Raw genomic sequence first — 17,455 nt, 5'->3', positions numbered from 1 at the left:
CAATACGTCTTTGGTTCAAATCCAAGCGCCTCCTCTATCTTTTAAATGTTCCCTGTCGGAAGTCATGCAGTCAGTCTGTTCCTGCAGCTGCAAGATTGTTATTTGCACTGAGTCCACAGTCGGCCATTTGGCCCACTTGCTCAATGCCAGCGTCCATTCTCCACACGGGCCTCGTTCATCAGACCCTTCCATTCTCGACTCCGAGGGAGTGCCAGACAGAGATTTATGACCCTTTTAAATATTTCCCACTCCTGTTCTATCTCTTTGTCATTTTTTTCACCTCCCCCAATTCCATTTTTAACCCCTCAAAATTAGTTTGTATCCAATCAATTACATTGTTCTTTGTCAATCTTTTACTGTGGAGGGATTGAGGGAGGGAGTGAGTGTGTGAGTGAGTGAGGGAGGGAGGAAGTGAGCGAAGGAGGGAGGGAGTGAGTGAGTTCGTGAGCGTTTGAGTGAATGAATGAGTGAGAGCGAGAGGGCGACAGGTAGAGCAGGCTGGAACGATGGAATGATAAAAGGGAGACAGGTAGGCAAGAGAGGAATCACTGCTTGATCCAACAATGGAAAATGAAACGTTGGAGATAAGAGAAGTAAGTGTAGGAGAATAGCCAGGCACTAGCGGCAAGATTTAAAATAATGATTGAGAAACACGGCCACAAGCCTGTGGCCAGCAATTTCTCCTCGAATCCGGAGGGCCAATTAGAGGTTTTTGAGCATTGTCCACTTTGGACACTCACAGCCTCTTATTTCATGGTTAGGATGTGAATTAAGACACTTTTCCATTTGAGAAACCAACTTCTGTTCCGTAACCTGTAACTGAATATTTTGACTTAACACATGTTACAGTCGCTTCACACACTATCTCCTACTGTCCACACTTGCCTAATACCTGCTGGGTGCTTATTATTACATTGATTCGATATTCTGTACACTTACATATATGGCACTGATAGCATGATTGTGTGTGAGACTGCACATTGAACCTGTTGTTTCTTGTGTTGACTGTAACGATCTACAGAGCCAGGGGCAGAGCACAGTGAGAGACCACTTGACAGCTGTTGGAGAAACATCTGGTTGAAATTCAGGTGTCGTTTGTCTGGTGCTTCCAGTTCCGCGTTCTGTGGTAAGGATGTGTTCACTGAAGTTTAGTGACAAGGCTTTCCATGTTGGGTTGTGCATCGCATCTGTACACAATAGTGTGACTCACTCCGTTCATGAATCATTTCTGATTGCTGTAATTATTTGTCTCCCAGAATAACTGATGAAGCTTCTTTTCAGATTGGTTCTTTCAACAGTGATGACTGCCAGGTAATGAATTCCGTTGCATTCCCTTGTCTGTGGACGATATCAGTGGGTGCATTGCTTAATTGCAGTGTTTAATTGTAAATCACGCGATCGCTGGTTTAAATCCCGATACTCCCTCTTCTTTCTAAATGATTTTGTGCAGGATTGTTGTTTACATTGAATCTTCAGCAGAGGAACAGGTGAGCTATCTCGATTGGTCAATTCCGGTAATTATGCACCACATGAGTCTCCTCCTGCCCTATTTCATCTCGTTCTATCAGCCATACATTCCTTTCTCTTTCATCTCTTTATCGAGCTTCCCCTTTAAAGCATCTATGCCATTTGCCTCAACATTTCCTTTTGGTGGCGAGTTGCAGATTCTTACCGCCCTTTGGGTAAAGAAGATTCTCCTGAATTCCCTCACAAATGGAAACGTTTTTTCTACGTCTGCCCTATCGAACCCTTTCATAATCTTAAAGACCTCTATCAGGTCACGCCTCAGTCTTCCCTTTTCTAGAGACAAAAGCTCCAACCTGTTTAGTCCTCCTGAGAAGTATATGCTCCGAGTTCTATTATCATCCTTGTGATTTTTTTTTTCAGCTTTGCCAATTCCTCTTTATTATTCTTATAATCTGGAGGCTAGAATTGTTCACGTTACTTCAAGTGTGGTTTCCTTTTTCACTTCACCTCTGAACTTTCCATTCTCATCCTGGTTCTCACTTGTATTATGAACCTGACATCTGCCATACGGCCACTTCCTCTACTTCATATTATTCTCTATCTCCTTCGTCATCCAGAGAACTCTGGCTTTAGTTGCCCTACCTTTTCCTCTTGTGTGAATGTACACAGAATGTACCCGAACAATCTCCTCTTCAAAAGCAGCCCTTTGCTCGATTACAGTTTTGATTCCATTTTACCAGGGCCGGATCAGTTCTCAACCCACTGTAATTGACCGTCTTCCAATTAAGTATTTTTAATCGAGATTACTCCTTCTCCTTTTCCATTGCTATTCTAAACCTTATGATACTCTGTTCGCTGTTCCCGAAATGCTCCCCAAAAAGGACACTTGCTCCACATTAACGATCTCATTCCCTAGAACCAGATCCAGCATTGCCTCCTAACTACAGTTGCTTCACACACTAGCTCCTCCTGCCACACGTGCCTAATGCCTGCTGGATGCGTCTTTATTATATTCTATACACTTACATATATGGCACTGACAGCATTATCTTGGAAAACCACGCATTGAACTTGGCACTGCATTTGTTGTCTGCAAGTATCTAAAGAGCTGTGGGCAGAGCACAGTGACAGAGCATTTGTAAAGCAGCTGAAGACCTCCACTTGAAATTCTGATGTTGTTTGGCTGGTGCTTCGAGTTCCGCGTTCTGCAGTAAAAATTTGTTCTCTAAAGCCGAGAGACAAGGCGTTCCAAGTTGGGTTGTGCATCGCATCTGTACAAAATAATGTGACTCACTCCAGTCATGGAACATTTCTGATTGCCGTAATTATTTGTCTCCCAGAATAACTCATGAAGCTTCTTTTCATGTTGGTAATATTAACATTGGTGACTGCCAGCTGCTGAGCTCCATTACATTGCGTGTGCAAGAATGGGTAACAGATGTGGGGGTGTAGCTCAGTGGTAGAGTGTTTGACTGCAGATCAAGAGGTCTCTGGTTCGAATCCAGGCGCTCCCTTGCACATTCTCAGTGCTGCTTTTGAGGTGTCAGAAAATCTGTCGTTGTTTTTATTGAGTTTGCCGCACAGATCCAGGCCATTTGACCAACGGGTCTGTGCCAGCCTTTATGCTTCACGCAAGACTCCTCCCTCCCTACTTCACTTACCCCCATCCGCACACTCTTCTATTCCTTTCGCCCGCGTGTGTTTATCAAGTTTGCCATTTCATGTATCGATTTTATTTGCCTCAACTGCTCCTTAAGGTAGCGAGTTCCATATTCTTGCAACTCTTTGGTGAAGAAGTTTCCCATGAATTCTCTATTGGATTTGTTAGTGGTTATCTTATATTGATAACCGATAATTTTAGAGTCCCACACGAATGGAAATATTTTCTCTACGTCTACCCAATCAAACCCTTCCATTATCCAAAGACCTCTATCATGTTAGCCATCAGCCTGTTAAATCTATCCTGAAAGGTATTATCTTTCAGTTCTGGCATCATCATTTTTTGCACCTTCGCCAATTCCTCGATATCCTTTTTATAATAGGGAGACCAGAAGTGTTCACGCTGCTCCAAGTGTGGTTTCACCAAGGATCTCGTACTACAGATACAGAAATCACTGAAAGTGTGAAGACATAAAAAAAACCTACCAAGCACTGGGGTTCATTTCCAGGGGGATAGAATTGAAAAGCGGAGAAGTTATTTTAAGCATGTATATTCTCCCTGATAAATACTGAGGCAAAGTAACGATTCACTATTCCAGCTATTTCACTGTCATTACCTGTGAGTGTATCTTGTGTATCACTTGTTGGCCCTATCCCTATCCTGATGTTATTGATGTTTCTGTGGAATAATTGACGATTTCTTGATAATTTAATTTTGTAGTTCCTTTCTGCTTTCCTGATTGATTTTTGACATCCTTCCTACCGTCATCATTTTCCCCTTTATCATCCTTTCCTTTATTGTCCATGTAGTTAGAATATGTCTTGGTTTAATTTCAATTTTACCCTTATCTCTTCATTCATCCACAATGTTTCATTATTGACGATTTGTTGTTTTTTTGGAGGAATATATTTCTCTTGAACTCTATTGATCACCGTTTCAATTTTTCACAAAACCTGTTCAACTTCTTTGTCAAGATTTTTTCCAAGTTCACCTTCCCAGATTCCAATCTCACCCCCTCAAAATTAGCTTGTTTCCAATCTATTAATTTGGTCTTTGTCTTACTTATGTCTTTCTCAATCATTTACGGTGGAGGGATTGAGGGAGGGAGTGAGTGTGTGAGTGAGTGAGGGAGGGAGGGATTGATGGAAGGAGGGAATGAGGGATGGATAGAGTAAGTGAATTTGCGTGTTCGTGAGTGTGCGAGTGACTGAATGAGTGAGAACGAGAGGGAGGCAGAGAGAGCAGGCAGGAGTGATAAAATTACAAAAGAGACCGGCAGACAAGAGAGGAATCACTGCTGGATCTAGTAATGGGAAATGAAACGGAGGAGATAGTAGCAGCAAGTGTAGGCGAATATCGAGGCACCAGTGATAAGGTTTAAAATAATAATTGAGAAAGACGGCCACAAGCCTATTGCCAGCACTCTCTTCGAGCATCCGAGGGCCAAATAGAGGCTTTCAGCATTTTCCACTTTTATTTCCTGGCGACGTCACACTTTCGACACTCACAGCTTCTTATTTCATGGCCAGGTTGCAATTTACACACTTTCCCTTTCGTTAAGTCCCACTTCTGTTCCCTAACCTGTAAATGAATCTATTGACTTCACAAATATTACAGTCACTTCACACACTATCTCCTCCTGTCCGCTCTTGCCAAATGCCTGCTGGATGTATATTTATTACATTGATTCGATATTTTTACACTTACATATATGGCACTGAGAGCATGATCTTGTGAAACTGCACATTGAACCAGTTGTTTCTTGTGTTGACTGTAACGATCTACAGAGCCAGGGGCAGAGCACAGTTAGAGACCACTTAACAGCTGTTGGAGAAACATCTGTTTGAAATCCAGTTGCAGTTTTTCTGGTGCTTCCAGTCCCGCGTTCTGTGGTAAGGATGTGTTCACTGAAGTTTAGTGACAAGGCTTTCCATGTTGGGTTGTGCATCGCATCTGCACACAATAGTGTGACTCACTCAGTTCATGAATCATTTCTGATTGCTGTAATTATTTGTCTCCCAGAATAACTGATGAAGCTTCTTTTCAGATTGGTTCTTTCAACAGTGATGACTGCCAGGTACTGAACTCCGTTGCATTACCTTGTCTGTGGACGATATCAGTGGGTGCATTGCTCAATTGCAGTGTTTAAATGTAAATCAAGCGGTCGCTGGTTTAAATCCCAATAATCCCTCTTCTTTCGAAATGATTTTGTGATTCAGACAGTAAGTCTGAATTCCCTGTAGAAGCAGGATTGTTGTTTTCATTGAAGCTTCAGCAGAGAAACAGGTTAGCTATCTCGATTGGTCAATTCCGGTATTTATGCACCACATGAGTCTCCTCCTGCCCTATTTCATCTCGTTCTATCAGACATACATTCCTTTCTCTTTCATCTCTTTATCGAGCTTCCCCTTTAAAGCATCTATGCCATTTGCCTCAACTATTCCTTTTGGTGGCGAGTTGCACATTCTTACCGCCCTTTGGGTAAAGAAGATTCTCCTGAATTCCCTCACAAATGGAAACGTTTTTTCTACGTCTGCCCTATCGAACCCTTTCATAATCTTAAAGACCTCTATCAGGTCACCCCTCAGTCTTCCCTTTTCTAGAGATAAGAGCTCCAACCTGTTTAGTCCTCCTGAGAAGTATATGCTCCGAGTTCTATTATCATCCTTGTGAATTTTTTTTTCAGCTTTGCCAATTCCTCTTTATTCTTCTTATAATCTGGAGACCAGAATTGTTCACGTTACTCCAAGTGTAGTTTCCGTTTTCACTTCACCTCTGAACTTTCCATTCTCAGCCTGGTTCTCACTTGTATTATCAACCTGACATCTGCCATACGGCCACTTCCTCGACTTAATTTTATTCTCTATCTCCTTCGTCATCCAGAGAACTCTGGCTTTAGTTGCCCTACCTTTTCCTCTAGTGTGAATGTACACAGAATGTACCCGAACAATCTCCTCTTCAAAAGCCGCCCATTGCTCGATTACAGTTTTTATTCCATTTTACCAGGGCCGGATAAGTTATCAACCCTCTGTAATTGACCGTCTTCCAATTAAGTATTTTTAATCGAGATTACTCCTTCTCCTTTTCCATTGCTATTCTAAACCTTATGATACTCTGTTCGCTGTTCCCGAAATGCTCCTCAAAAAGGACACTTGCTCCACATTAACGATCTGATTCCCTTGAACCAGATCCAGCATTGCCTCCTAACGACAGTTGCTTCAAACACGAGCTCCTCCTGCCACACTTGCCTAATGCCTGCTGGATGCATCTTTATTATATTCTGTACACTTACATATATGGCACTGATAGCATGATCTTGGAAAACCACGCATTGAACTTGGCACTGCATTTGTTGACTGCAAGTATCTAAAGAGCTGTGGGCAGAGCACAGTAACAGAGCATTTGTAAAGCAGCTGAAGACCTCTACTTGAAATTCTGATGTTGTTTGGCTGGTGCTTCGAGTTCCGCGTTCTGTCGTAAAGATGTGTTATCTAAAGCCGAGAGACAAGGCGTTCCAAGTTGGGTTGTGCATCGCATCTGTAGACAATAATGTGACTCACTCCATTCATGAAACATTTCTGATTGCCGTAATTATTTGTCTCCCAGAATAACTCATGAAGCTTCTTTTCATGTTGGTGACATCAACATTGGTGACTGCCAGCTGCTGAGCTCCATTACATTGTGCGTGCAAGAATGGGTAACAGATGTGGGGGTGTAGCTCAGTGGTAGAGCATTTGAGTGCAGATCAAGAGGTCTCTGGTTCGAATCCAGGCGCTCCCTTACACGTTCTCAATGCTGCTTTTGAGGAGTCAGAAAATCTGTCGTTGTTTTTATTGAGTTTGCCGCACAGATCCAGGCCATTTGACCAACGGATCTGTGCCAGCCTTTATGCTTCACACAAGATTCCTCCCTCCCGACTTCACTTACCCCCATCCGCACACTCTTATATTCCTTTCGCCCGCGTGTGTTTATCTAGTTTGCCATTTCATGTATCGATGTCATTTGCCTCCACGACTCCTTCAGGAAGCGAGTTCCGCATTCTTGCAACTCTTTGGTAAAGAAGTTTCCCATGAATTCTCTATTGGATTTATTGGTGACTATCTTATATTGATAACCGATAGTTTTAGAGTCCCTACGAGTGGAAACATTTTCTCTACGTCGACCCAATCAAACCCTTCCATTATTCAAAGACCTCTATCATGTTAGCCATCAGCCTGTTAAATCTATCCTGAAAGGTATTATCTTTCAGTTCTGGCATCATCATTTTATGCACCTTCTCCAATTCCTCGATATCATTTTTATAAGTGGGAGACTAGAAGTGTTCACAGTGCTCCAAGTGTGGTTTAACCAAGGATCTCGGACTACAGATACACAAATCACTAAAAGTGGTCACGACATAAAAAAAAAACAAGCACTGGGGTTCATTTCCAGGGGGATGGAATTGAAAAGCGGAGAAGTTATGTTTAGCATGTATAGTCTCCCTGATAAATACTGAGGCAAAGTAACTTTTCAATATTCCAGCCATTTCACTGTCATTACCTGTGAGTATATCTTGTGTATCCCTTGTTGGCCGTATCCCGATCCTGATGTTTCTGTGGAATAATTGACTTTTTCTTGATAATTTAATTTTGTATTTCCTTTCTGCTTTCCTGATTGCTTTTTGACATCCTTCCTAACGTCTTCATTTTCCCCTTCATCATCCTTTCCTTTATTGTCCATGTAGTTAGAATATGCCTTTGTTCAATTTCAATTTTACTCTTATCTCATTATTCATCCACAATGTTTCATTATTGACTATTTGTTTTTTTTTAGAGGAATATATATCTTTCACTTTGGTAAACAGTTAACTTTGAGTGAGAGAAAACTGATCTTCATGACGCTCATTTCAAGTTTTATTCCCTTTTACTGTGAAATGGTATATTGACCTCGGAAGGACCGCAGCCCAGATTTACCAGAATGTTAGCAGGGATCGAAGAGTTAAATTATGAGGAGCGGTTACATATTTGAATTCCCTGGAATATAGAAGGCTTTATTGGGATTTTTAAAGGTCGATAGACAAGCTGGTGAAGGAGTCCAGGACAATATCGCAATATCACAGGAGCTGGTTTACGAGTGAAAACGACCCTTCGCATCACTGTTGTTCTAAGAGACTTGTCTCTCGCTGCCGCGTCCTGTACAGTGAATTTCAAGACTTTTAAAAGGTGCAGAAAGTGTTGGGGGTACAGATACTCAAACCACTCTGATGGGAATGAGATTTTGTCAGAGGTTGCAGCCTTCCCTCCTTCTCTTGCCCTTTGCGAGGCAAATGTTCAGGTTTAAATTTCCAAACTGGCTGAGTTGGTGATCACGGTACAGCAGACTCAGCGGTCCCCAGTGAGACAGAGAGAAATCAGCCCGGGCGCGGCCATAACGTGCGGGTTGACACTGCACGGGTCTGGTGGGAGTCAGAGGTGGGATTCACCCCTGAAAGCAACAAAAAAGTTGAATACAGAATCTGTGGGGTTTGAACCCACAACGATGAGGTTAAGCGTCATAGGTTCTACCAATTGAGTTAGTTGACCCTGACCAACAAAGCCATTCATGTCTGTCATTGCAGTAAGCTCGTCTTGGGTGACCATGTGCAGCAATCCGAACATAACGTCTGTGTCTTTCGCTCTGTTTATCGATGTGTGTGTGTCCACCTGCAGGTTGATTTTGAACGAATACGAGTGTTTGACTTCTGTTTGTAACATTAAATAAAAGAGGGCATCGGACGCTTCCCTCCCTGACACTGGGGAAACAGTGAGACAGATGTGTTCTTGTGAAAACGCAAATAAAGCATGAATTGCGGAATTATACAGACTCTTATCAGCGCCAAACGTAGCTTTACAATATATACACCCCAATAAATAAATACATAATACAGATACATGTAAATACATTTGCAACTAACAGAGTTACGAAACCAGAAATATTATTTGCACCGAATACAAACACTTCCAGACGGATTCCGGAATCTTGCATGCCTTCCTTGGTGAATGCTCTCACCGCTGCGACCCGGCTTCAGCTCCCGTTCAGTGAATTTGCTCTGACAAAAAATAAGTGCGAATTTTGTAGAATCAAAGCAAATTTACGTACAGACGGGGGCCATTCGGCCCATCGCCTCCGCGCCGTCCGAAAATGAGTCACCCAGCCAAATCCCACTTTCCAGCACTTTGGTCCGTAGACTTGTCGGTTACGGCAATTCAAGTGCACAACCAAGTATTTTTTAAATGTAACGAGTGATTCTGCCTCTACCAGCCTTTCAGGCAGTGAGTTCCAGACACTCACCACCCTCCGATTGAAAAAAATTGCTCCTCCGCTCCCCTCTAATCCTTCCACCAATCACTTTAAACCGATGCCCCCTTGTTATTGACCTCTCTGCGAAGGTAAATATGTCCTTCCTGCCCATTCTATCTCGGCCCTTCATAATTTTGTACACCTCATTAAATCACCCCTCAGCCTCTTCTGTTCCAAAGAAGACAACCCCAGCCTATCCAATCTTTCTTCACAGCCTAAATTCTCCAGCACTGGCAACCTCGTCGTAAATCTCCTCTGTGCCCTCTCTAGTGCAATCACATCTTTTTTGACCAGTCTACCATGTGGGACCTTGTCAAAAGCCTTGCTAAAATCCATGTACACTACATCAAAGTACTCCAGGTGTGTTCTCACCAAAGCCCTATTTAATTGCAGCAAGACTTCCTTACTCGTGTACTCCAACCTCCTTGCAATAAAGGCCAACATACTATTTTTCTTCCTAATTGCTTGCTGTACCTGCGTGTTAACTTTCTGTGATTCGTTCACAAGTACACCCAACTCCCTCTGAATACCAACATTTATTGGACTCTCACCTTTTTAAAAATATTCTGCTTTTCTATTCTTCCTACCAAAGTGGACAATTTCACATTTCTGCACCTTATACTCCAACTGCCACCTTCTCACCCAATCACTTAACATCTCCGCCTCCCTTTGCGTCCTCCTCACGGCTTACTTTCCCACTTACCTTTGTTTCATCAGCAAACTTAGATACGTTGCACTCGGTCCCCTCATCAAAGTCATTAATATAGAATGTAAACAGCAATTGCAAGATTGTCCGCCCAGGATCGAAAGCAGGGCCATTCCCGTGTAAAGCGAACTGGTAACCACCACCACACGAACAACCGCTGGTGACTTCGACTGGACAGAGAGGAACTGACCATTCAGCTCTCTCTGCTCTGATTGGGACAGTACCTCTCCTTAAACTACATCTCTCCTGTCCCATACTGAAATCATGGAATAGAATCATAGAATATTACAGCACAGAATGAGGCCATTCGACCGTGTTGCCCTGCCTACTCTTTGAAACAGCTATTCAATTTCGTCCAAAAAAAACCAGCCTTTTCCCCGTAACTTAGCAAATCAGTCCTCTTCAAGCACCTGTCCAATTGCCTTTTGAAAGTTCCCATGAAAGCTGCTTCCACCACCCTTTCAGGGAGTGGCTACCAGATCGGAACAACCCTCTGTGTGAAACAAAATCTCCTAATGTCTCCTCTGGTCCTAAAAGCTCTCAATCCTTCTCCACGAATGCCTTTTTACAAACATTTCACCCTTCAAAAACCTCACAGGAAAATGTCTTCATTTTCAAGTAATTAACGTTCTGAAGGAGTTCCCTAATTTCACTCCCATCACCTTATGAATCAGATCATTCTCGTCCGGATCGTTTTCCACGTTAACCGTCCGCCCTCTCCCCAGGAGCTAGCCATTCTGATTCCGTGACTGCGGCCACCTTTGTTCGCACCCCCTTTCACTTGTTTTCTTCCACATCCGCAGATTGGGGCCGGGCCCGGGCTGATTTTTTTTGTTTCTCTGTCTTACCCGGGGCCGCTGAGTCTTCAACTGAGATCACCAACCTGGTCTCCTGCACCCGATCACCAACTCAACCAGTTTTTAAATTGAAACCGGATCAAGTGCCTCGTAAGAGGGCAAGAGATGTCGGTGAGACAGCAACCTCTGACAAAATCTCAGGCTCATCAGAGAGGATTGTGTATCTGAACTCCGAACACCTTCTTGCTCCATTTCAAGTTTTGACCATTGCACACGACGCGGCACTGACAGACTCGTCTCTTGCACTGACAGTCAAGCAAGCGGAGGGTTCACACGTGAAAGCAGCGGAAATGTTTAAAACAGAATTCACCCAACGTCGAACTTAAACCCACGACCTCGAAATTGAGAGTCTCATGCTCGACCCAATGAGATGGCCGAGCCAGTTGAAGCGTCTCCATTTGTTCTGTTGTTGCAGCGAGGCGGCTGCGAGCTCCGCCCAGGGGCTGAGATTATAATCGTGGAAGGAGACAGCTCAGAGTCAGGCCATTCGGGCCATCGCGGCCGTGCCTTATCCCACAAACCAAGTACCAGATTCTCCTGAATTCCAAGGTGTGGAACGAAACCGAACAGCAAAAGCCCTTTCATTCGACCGTTGGAGGTACAGGCAATTCTCTGAGAAACCGTTTTGTCTATTTCTCTCGTCTGTTTCCCGGTGTCTCCCGATACCGCCTGTGTTTATCTCTGTGCGTGTGGAGCTGCAGGCTGATTTTGATTAATAAGTGTGTTTGTGTATGTTTCTTACAATTAATAAATGAGGGAATCAGACTCTTCTCTCGCTGACACTGGGGAACGAGCGAGCCAGAATTCAGATCAGGATTTTGCTTATTGTGAAAAAGGGCATGCAGTTTGAATTCCGCAATTATTCAGACTCCTCCCAGCGCTCAAAACATCTCTGATCCAGACGTGATTTTAATACGCAGCCTTCTGATTTGGAGTCAGACGCGATACCGTTGCGCCACGAGTTCTGATGACAGAGAGGTGGATGTTTATCTTTATGAAATTATCTCATACACCGTTTCATTTATTTCAGATGACCAAATCCCCGCCCACTCCCACCGGGTGTCAGGCAGCCTCAGAAGCAGCCTTCACCTGTCCGCGGCAGCATGACTGCAGCAAATCCAATGACACACACCCGGCACCCAGAATCATCACATCACAGGAAAAGAACTGCTCAAAATGCATAACAGGAAGGGCAGCACCTGAATAAACACTGAGACTTTCGGTGTGTGGATTTTGTTCAGGACTATTAACAGGACGGTGTGAAAATACAAACTATGGGTGTGTATAAATGGATGTCATGCTTCCTTTCAAGTGAGTGTTTATGTCATGTTTGCCATTTATAAATTTATTTTGATTATTTTTACAATATGATATATCTTGTTATAAATATACATGTTGCATCGTGGTGGTTATCATTATACCTGTGTGTATCTGTGTTATGTACTTGTGTGTAATTGAAAAATAAGATATTGAGAAATAAATATCCAGAAAATACATTTACAATATATACACCCCAATAAATGAATAAATAATAGATTTACATGTAAATACATTTGTAAGCAGCAGTCATGAAATACATTTGCATCTCACAAATCATAAAGAGAATTTTAATCTAACACAGCTGCAGCCGAAATATTTATGACTATGCCAAATTTCTATTGCAACGTTCCCTGGTGGCCTAGTGGTTAGGATTCGGCGCTTTCACCGCCGCAGCCCGGGTTCGATTCCCGGTCAGGGAATTTGTTTTCACAAAACAGTTCATTTAATTACACAAAATAATTCAAATCCCTGATACGCCGAATGAATATTTTAGTTACAATTAATAAACTCCCAATTTTCTGTTTCGCACCGAACGACATTCTTACAAGTTTGCCGAATGACTGTCGAATCTGCGCTAACTTTTCTGACTTTGATCCCTTCTCATTTTACGCACTTCATTTTAGGAGTCTGCTTCAAAGCTTTCAGTGGTGATGAGACCAGGAATCTGGTGCAGCCGTTGTTAAATGTGAAAGGATTGCTGCTCAATTAATACGAGAGAAAGCTCGCGCCCGGAAGTTTGTGAGGAGCAAGTTCCAGCAAATTGTTTCTGACCCGGGCATTTTTTGCGTGTGAGGCCAACATGATAACCATTACACCACGAAAACATCTACTTCGTCCAGCCCAGGTCAGATGGAAGTGTGAAGGGAGAAAGTGAACTGCTCAGTCCCACTTCTGGGGGATGTTCCAAAGCACTTCACAGAGATGTAATCAAAAACATAGAATTTTAGAATCACTGGAGGTCATTCGGCCCACCGTGCCTGTGCCAGCTCTTTCAACTAAATGGTGAAATTTTAAAGTGGGTGCAGGAACAGAGAGACCGGGGGTGAACGTACACAAATCTTTGAAGGTGGCAGGACAATTTGAACAGATTGTAAAAAAAAGTATTCGGAGTCGTTGACTTTTTAAATAGAGGCATAGAGTACAAAAGCAAGGAACTTATGCTAAACCTTGAAAAATCACTGGTTAGGAGCCAGCTGGCCACAACACAATTCTGCCCACCACACTTTAGGAAGGATGTCATGCCTTGATTTACCAGAATGGTGCCAGGGATGAGGGACTTCAGTGAGGTGCAGAGACTGGAGCAGCTGGTGGTGTTCTCCTTCGAGCAGAGACGGTTAAGGGGAGGTTTAACAGAGGGGTTCAAATTCATGAACGGTTTTGATAGAATAAATAAGGAGAAACTATTTCCATTGTCAGAAAAGATGGTAACCAGAGGACACAGATTTAAGGTAATTTACAACAGAGGTGAGATCAGGAGAGTTTTTTTACGCAGCGAGTTGTTATGATCTGGAATGCACTGCCCGAAATGGTGGTGGAAACAGATTCAATAATAACGTTCAAAGCGAAACTGGATAAATTCTTGAAGGGGGAAATTTTGCATGGCAATGGGGAAAGGGAAGTGGAGTGGGTCTAATTGGATAGCTCTTTCAAAAAGTTGGCACAGGCACGATGTGCCGAATGGCCTCCCTCTGTGATGTTTCCTGCTATGATTCTATGTTATGGAGGATTCTCTGATGCAGTGGATATTCGGGGCAGAGGACCAAGTGGGGATTGAGCTCGACGGCAAGAGTACACAGTTCGTTCAAAGGACTGAAGCCGATGGTTTCATTCTTCCAGTGGTTGAGCAGCAGGAAATTACGGCTACTCGGCCATGCAGGCGAATTTTTCTGTAATCATTCATGGGATGTGGGTGTCAATGGCAAGGTCAACATTTATTGCCCATCCCTAATTGCTCTTGAGAAGGTGCTGGTGAGACGCCTTCTTGAACTGCACCTTTCATTGACTGTGGTATCATTGACATTTTCTGGATGGAGAGAAACTATTTCTGTTGGGTGGGGATTCTAGGACTCGGGGGCACAATCAAAAATTATAGCCCGACCTTTCAGGAGTGAGATTAGAAAACAATTCGACACACAAAGGGTGGTAGAAATTTGGAACTCTCTTCCGCAAACGGTGATTGATACTAGCTCAATTGCTAATTTTAAATCTGATATCGATAGCTTTTTGCCAACCAAAGGTATTAAGGGATACGGGCTCAAGGCAGGTATATGGAGTTCGATCACAGATCAGCCATGATCTTATTAAATGGTGAAGCTGGCTTGAGGAGCTGAATAGCCTGCTCCTCTTCCGATGTTCACATCGTACATTTCCCCCTGTGTCTGTTCTTTCCATATTTGTTGAATGACCGCCTTGTGTTTCCAGCATATTTTCGTTCACAGCTCGGTTGAGGGATGAGCCGATGGGGGTCAAAACCCGGCGACCGGGTTGGGCATTGCGGGAAGAACAAATCAACTGGGCCGAAAGATCAACTGCAGCTCAAGGGAAAAATGAAATCGGAGTCAAAGAAACAAATGAGGTTTGAATCCACGCTTCCGGAGGAGGTGGTGAATTAAACGCAGCACCTTAAACCACTCGGCCATGCTGACTTAACAATGGTTACTTCACTCTCCACCCTTCCCACACTGAGACCCCCCGAAAAAAGTCTCACTCACGACGGTGCTCGGCAAGATAAATGCTGCTGGAAAGGCTCGGTGAGCGGGATGCCATCTCCCCGGGTTTTCCTGAGCCTGTGCTTCGCGGATGGGGAGGTTTGGCTCGGGCCGTGGTGTCTCGCATCCTCAGCGATGGGCATCAACGCAGCTTGTCACCAAACTTGCTGCCCCTCGTGGTTTTGTGGTTCGGATTCGGCGCTGTCCGTTGCGCAGGGTTCGGTTCCCGGTCTGAGACGCAACTTTTGAACACTTGTTATATTAATTGCATGAATTTATTCAAACTCTGTTGGAAGAAAAGGAAATAATCATTGTTTTATTCACCATTAATTAACCGATAACTTTATTTGGCAGAATGAGAGGCTACTGAGGGAACTTAAATAATTTCCTTTGTGCTTCTCATGCGATTAACTTTTTATCCCTTCTCATTTCACATACTGTATTTTTTAGGGCTCTGTTTAAAATGTTCAGTGCTCGTGAGGCCACGAATTTTTGTGAAATTGAACAAGACAGACCATGACACAGAAAAAAAGTACCCGAACAGAATGTTTCCGCCCGGGATCGAACCGGGGACTTTTCGCGTGTGAGGCGAACGTGATAACCGCTACACTACGGAAACCGCTGCTTTGATCATCAGCCAGAAGTTAGAATGACTGCATTGATTCTCTTTCATAACTCTTCAATTGATCGAAGTTCCACAAGTCAAAAAAGAAAAATGTTCATTTCAAAGTTATGAAACTCCCAAATGTCGCCTGACTTGTTTGGACACGGGTTGACCCAGACGTCACAGCCTCAACCAAGCATATTCTCAACATTTCCATTGGGAACAGGAGGAGGCCATTCAACCCATTGAACCTGTTCCGCCATTCAATTGGATCATCGATGATCTGTGCCTCAAATCCATTTACCCGCCTTTGCTCCCTCTCCCACGATCCCCTGACCCAACAAAAATCTATCAATCACAGTATTGAAAGCTTCAATTGACCCTCAGCATCCACAGCCTTTTGAGGGAGAAATTTCCAGACTTCTCCTGACTTTGTGTCTAAAAGTGCTTCCTGATGTCGAACCTGAATGGCGTGGTTCAAATTTTAAGGTTGTGTCCCGCTTGTTCTTGATTCCCCAGAGGAAATTGATTCTCTCTCAATATTCTGTCGAATCATTTAAACATGTTAAACACCTCGCTCAGACCGCCCCTAAATCTTTAATACTCCAAGACTTACTAGATTTAATCTGAGTAAACAAAAAGGTAATGGAGAAAATAAGGAGTGACTGTGGATATTATTTATACTAAGTTAGCTTTTACTGGTTTATGATACAAAGTAATTATTTAGCATGACTGCCATTTCCTTATTTTCAATTACAATATCGCCTGCATCTGTCTTTAAGGGGCCCACAATACCCTTAACCACCCTCTTTCTCTTAATATACTTGTAAATATTTTTAGTGTTATCCTTGATAAACCTTGCAAGTTTTTTTCTCATATTGCGTTTTTGCAACCCTTACTACTTTCTTTGTGTCCCCTTGCTGCTCTTTATATCTCTCAAAGTCTGTGGGGTCTCCACTATTCTTTGTGCTTGAAACTCCTTTCCCTTCAATTCATCACTTACAGGGGAAGTTTGATTCTGCATTTATTTTCCCCGATGTTTCGTGAGATATCAGAAATTGAAAGCGCCCCATACCAAACTACATGCTTACAGATACAAAGCGACCGCAATCTGCATCAGTGAGTTGAAAACCGAGAGCGGTTTCAATGGTGAATGCATTTACTAGCAAAATATTTTCAAAGAAAGTGCAGGTCATTGTGGTTCCTTTAAAGTCCTGATTGTTCACAATGAACTTCTCCATTGAACTAACAAGAAGTCCTGTACCCCCGCCCTCCTCCTTACTGGTGAGCCTGCCTTTTACCGTCCATTTCATATGGGTTCTGGGCAGATGGTCGTGATGATCATATATGCAGAACACATTATGAGGTAAGGACACATCTATATTTCTGAGGCCTTAATAGGTTTCAAACACATCTGTTGCATGAGATCTGTGAACTATAATCTTCCAACCCTCCTTAGATATGGGGACAGTGCCGGAGGACTGGAGGATTGCAAATGTTTTCCATTTTTTCAAAAAGGGGAAAGGAATAAACTCAGCAATTCCAGGCCAGTCAACCTAATGTCGATGATGGGGAACTTTCAGAGACAATAATCTGGGACAAAGTTAATTGGTACTTGGCAAAGTATGGGCTGATAAATGAAAGTCAGCATGGATTTGTTAAACGAAAGTCATGTTTGGCTAACTTGATTGAGTTCTTTGACAAAGTAACAGAGAGGGTTGATGAGGGTGGATGTTGTGTATATTGACTTTCAAAAGGCATTTGATAAAGTACCACATAATAGACTTGTTAGCAAAATTAAAGCCCAAGGGATTC

At 43.1% G+C, this 17,455-nt stretch overlaps 1 long non-coding RNA gene and 4 other non-coding genes across 5 annotated transcripts in view; 3 read left to right on the top strand and 2 right to left on the bottom strand.

The window, feature by feature from the left end:
• The window catches only part of LOC137312864 (uncharacterized), a 1,008,715-nt gene that overhangs the window by 653,430 nt on the left and 337,830 nt on the right, over positions 1-17,455 (bottom strand). The gene's annotated exons all lie outside the window — the stretch shown is intronic.
• Positions 2,910-2,981, top strand: trnac-gca (transfer RNA cysteine (anticodon GCA)). The gene has a single exon. It is a non-coding gene; the product is annotated as a tRNA-Cys (tRNA).
• On the top strand, positions 6,836-6,907 carry trnac-gca (transfer RNA cysteine (anticodon GCA)). Its single transcript has one exon. It is a non-coding gene; the product is annotated as a tRNA-Cys (tRNA).
• On the top strand, positions 12,676-12,747 carry trnae-uuc (transfer RNA glutamic acid (anticodon UUC)). The gene has a single exon. It is a non-coding gene; the product is annotated as a tRNA-Glu (tRNA).
• trnav-cac (transfer RNA valine (anticodon CAC)) lies at positions 15,583-15,655 on the bottom strand. The gene has a single exon. It is a non-coding gene; the product is annotated as a tRNA-Val (tRNA).

The sequence above is a fragment of the Heptranchias perlo genome, unplaced genomic scaffold (genome assembly GCF_035084215.1).
Source record: "Heptranchias perlo isolate sHepPer1 unplaced genomic scaffold, sHepPer1.hap1 HAP1_SCAFFOLD_44, whole genome shotgun sequence".
In the NCBI taxonomy this organism is placed as follows: Eukaryota; Metazoa; Chordata; class Chondrichthyes; order Hexanchiformes; family Hexanchidae; genus Heptranchias; species Heptranchias perlo.
This window is presented reverse-complemented; position numbering and strand designations above follow the sequence as displayed.